This window comes from Aethina tumida, chromosome 2 (assembly GCF_024364675.1).
Source record: "Aethina tumida isolate Nest 87 chromosome 2, icAetTumi1.1, whole genome shotgun sequence".
Classification (NCBI taxonomy): domain Eukaryota; kingdom Metazoa; phylum Arthropoda; class Insecta; order Coleoptera; family Nitidulidae; genus Aethina; species Aethina tumida.
The window spans coordinates 28,963,141-28,968,063 of NC_065436.1; positions in this window are offsets into that span (position 1 = coordinate 28,963,141).

Sequence of the window (4,923 nt, forward strand, 5' to 3'; positions counted from 1 at the left end):
AATTTGCACGCCTAGTTGGTAACCATTGTGATTTTCGTGCATGTCCCATTGAATCGCGATTTCGACTGGGCTGGTGGCGGTGTCGGAATCCGCATCCCGTGGCCGGCCATTGTTTGCCTTCATCCAGCTTTCATCCCGACATGACGGATCTCTTACCTCCACCCCATGCAGCTGGACCCACATCCATTTACGATTGTGTTAGGTTTTGGTGTTATGATATTGGTTACATTATACATAATTAATCCTAAATGGTTGAGTCCATTGTGTCCGGACGTCGGATTTGTCAGGATCAGTTAAGTCAAAGGGAATGTGATGGGGCAATTTAAAAATAATATTTTTGTTGGACGTCAACGTCAAGAAGTCAGTCAAAATGCCTTGGAGGACACCTATCCCATACTCTACCGCTTATTTTACTTCAGTAAACATCTTACTTAAGTTTAATTGTTTACAGTTATTTGTCAAGTTAATTGCAGATGGTTGATGGTTTTTTAACAACGTCTATTGTTTGTAACGGATTTAATAAACGGAAGTAATTAAAAACACACCGCCATTAGAAATAGATTCATCATGTTAATGCATGCACAGTAAATAATTTTTATTGCTACAAATTAAACATCAATTAAATGTGAAACAAGACTCGCAGACTAATAATAAAGTCACCTTAGCCAAGAGTTTATTAGATCCGAGCTAATAAGGGAAAACATTCGAGTTTAATAATTTAACATCAGCAACGCACCAAAGAGCAGTTTAATATACGTCTAACGTGGAAAGAAGGTAAATTTCATTTTATGAATTTCTGACGTTGATGTACGGGCAATAAGCGGAAAGTCAGTGGTGCACGAAACCGACGCTTCGAAATGAACTCAATAACGTTCCGGGACGAAAATCGCGGATTCGGGAGAACAATGGAGACCGGGCCCTAGACACGACGCAATAATTTCGCTTTACCGTCTGATTAAATTAGGCAAATATTTTCAATTTGTTTGGATACTTTTGCCTTATTACCTGACGAGGGAAACTCACTTTGTTCAATAGGTTTCCATTGGAGATTTACTCGAAATCACAATGTCGAACTCTAATTGAATGCGTCTGACTGAAAATTGGGTTTATTTAATTCAAACAAAACATTATGAAAAAAAGGTTTAAATGCCTGGATACATTTTCTGGAACGATCCATTTCCGCTTGTTCGATGCTAGTGAAAAATAAGTTCGATGGGTTTTCGGCCGAATGCACTTGAGACGTTGATTGTGAGTCGTCGAGGGCGACGTTGCCAATAACTTCGACATTCCTCCATTAGGACCCCCATCCTCCGATGTTTGCTGGGACGTAAACATGTCAGGGACTTTCGCTTGTTCTTGAGACTTTTGGCACTAATAACGATATATGGAGGGCTCGAGTGGAGAGTTTTTCGTCTTAAATTGGCGTTATGCTTATCGAATCGTTGTTTCATTCAGCTTGTGCTTGGATTAATTAATTAAAACGTTGAAAAGGGACGAGGATTGGGAACATTAAGGAAGATTACTTTTACTGGTAGTGGGAGATCTGATTTTGATGAGTTAATGACGGCCAAATGTTAAATATCATCTAAATAGAAGGCACTATTCCAACAAGTTTGAATTTTGCTCAGTTATTATTTCATGTACTCCTATGGTTTATACATGAGTTGGCAAATATGTTACGGTAAACATAAACAAGTCAATGTGCTATTTTATTTAGGTTGACTCAAACGAGGTTCAATAAATCATTATTTATTCATTTAAACAGTTCATTTACACCTAAAGTAGTAGACATTATTACAGCAGTTTTTTAAATTTTTTATTGTGACCATAAAATTTTTCTTAATGTGACAGTTAAAAAAATCTCTATACTCCATTCTGAAAACTAATATTTTCTTATTCTATAAGAAGTTACATTTATTATTCTCAATTGAGTTGGACATAAATTTAGTAACCTTAATATCTTCTTTGCTTTATAACTTCAGCACATCTTCGAGGCTTAACTCGACCAATTTCCGAGTATGACATTTCTATATTCCTCCAAGCTTCTTGAATTGTTGTGAAGAGTTCGTTTAAATTTGGTATCTGGAAATTGCGTAAACCAATTCAAACCACTGATGGTTTTATCTTCTAATCAGTCCGCCACAATTTTGGATTTGTGTTTGGGACTGTTAACGTGTTGAAACACATTACTTAAGGCATCATACATAAATCGGTCAACGTGTCTATACGATGAAGGATGTCTACGCCAGAAGCAGAGAAACATTTCCAAACCATAATTAAACCACTACCCTGTTTTACAGTGGGTATAACAAACGTTTTGTATAGTCCTGTCCCTGATGTGCATCTAACATTATGCTAAACCGCCATGTTGAAATAAATAGTGGAAATGATCCAGAGCAAAGCGGAATCGTTCTTAGTAAAAAATAGGGTTTTCTTTACAGATCTGGAAAAAGCCAAACAAACCCCATCCACTATCCTACTTCTCATAGTGCTTAAACTAAATTTCAGGAAGTCCCATTTCCTCCAGGTTAGCTTTAATTTCAGTTGACAATAAGAATTGATTGTTTTTTGACATTCGAATTATCCATTTATTGATTCTTTTAGGTTTTTCGGACTTTCCGAATATATTTTCTAGCTACCACTTGCATTGTTTCTTTAATTATTTTATTACCACTGGAAATGAGTCGTTTAGCTGTAAACTCTTAGTAATTTCTATTTGGGCTTGGAAGGTTAAATTATAAATTTTCTCTCATTTCATACACTGAAATCCGATTCAAGTAGTTCAGCTAATATTTTAATAAGTTGCTTTAATTATGACCACTAATGTATATTAATTTTGTTAAAAATGTACCAGTACATATTTACATATTTAAGGCAATTTTAAATAAATAATATAAAACGTTTAAAGTCTAACATAATGATATTATTGAGCTTGAAACATTTTGCGTAGGTATATCCCCCGGAGGATGTGATCCTTAAACATTAATCGCATAAATTACCGGTGAAACATGATTCGCGGCAGTTGATTATTTTGATAAATCATATTTCCCCGAAAGATTTAATGCGGAAAGTGGCTGAGAGACTTAAGAATTGAAAAATTATGCGACATAAATTTCTTCTGCACAATCTCACAAACATCGTACCCTAAGACAAAAGGAAAATCAATAAAGCAAGCACCAAGCATAAGAAGCAATAAATCACCGGGATAATGTATCCACTTTCTTATGAATTGCTTTAATAAAACGGAGAAAAACCGTGCTCCCAACAAAAGAGGATTGCGACACAAAAACCCAACGATTTTTATGTGTGTTTTATTCAATAAATTTTTAACTGGCCCATTGGCATGATGGTTGGAAAGCGAAATATTTATCAATTAGTTCTGGATAATTTAAATTCATAACCGAAATTACTCGCAAGGTTTAAAATTTGAAATTAATTTTATAATGAATAACAAATTACAATTTAATCTTATTCAGACTGATTTAGTTTTGAATTAATAATTATACCAATACATTCCACACGGCAATGCATGTTAAATTTAAATTATCCATGGACGCATTTACATATTTTGCATTTTTGTTGTCGGCATATGCTGTGCACAGATTGCACTGATAAATCATTTTATAATCCTTGTATGTTGTCAGCATTAAAATGTAATCAAGTAAAAACGCTCTCAACAATATAACTAATTAGCCATTCGGCGTAATTTTTCAATTGAAAGTGAAACTGATCGATCCATCAATTCAATTAAATTTTAATTAGGATTGGTAAATGTGTTTTCAATGAAAACCGTGGGTTTAACCGAGGTGACATGTAGAAGGATGTATGGCAATTATATGGATACAGATCTCGTTTACTTTTTACTAAGTAAAGGTCAGTAAATTAAAGTGATTGTCATTGTAGCTTAATAAAGTTACTGCGTTTTTTTATTTGGTGAATGTTCGGTCAAATTTTAAAATGTACAGTTTTAAAGCACATCTATCTAAACGTGTTGACTCGGTTTCATGTGAAATCATTTGATAATTTATTGAAGGCTTTGAATTAAGTATGGATAAGAAGCAAATTCGTACAATCTTTTTGTTCCACAACAAGCAAGGTGAAAAAGCTCGCGAAATAAATGGTACGATTAGCCCAGGAATCACTAATAAACTTACTGCACGATGGTCCTTCCAAAAATTCCGAGGCGGGGACCAGAGCCAATTGAGAGCTTTAGTTGTAACCAATTCTTTCTCCTCTGTTCTAGACCTTGATACTGAATTAGACGTAACCTTTACTACCATTTTGTACCACTTAAAACTCGAATGGATTGCGACTGATGATGAAGAGTGGATACTATAGATGAATCGATGTTCAGCACAATGCTAGCTAGTACTGCCAAGTTTCCAAACATTTCATGGCAATGCCCACCCACACGTCGCACAACTGACACTGCAGAAATTGAACGAACTGACATACGAAAGTTTTGCTGCATCCACCGTAGTCACCAAACCTTTTGCCTTCTGATTATCACTTTTTCATACATTTCGACAACTTCCTATGCGAAAAATGCTTTAAAAATTAAAATAATCCACCAAAAACTTTCATCAATTTCATCGCTTCCAAAACCCCGGAGTTCTATTGCACCGGTATAAGTAAGTCAACTCTAATGGTTTTTATTTGGATTAAACAAGTTTTAAGTTTAAGCTGAGATTTGAGTTCAAAAATTCAATAATAAAATTTAATATTTAAAAATTCTTTTCTAGTTTACTTTTTGCTAAATAAAAGTCAAAAAATCATTGAAAAATAAAGAAAAACTTACCAAAATGTATCTAAAACTATTTAAAAATGAGATCAAAACTTACCTTATATTTAATAATATATGTTTATACTTACTTTCAGATTAATGAGTAAATGGTTCATTAAATGAATAAAACAACAAATTTA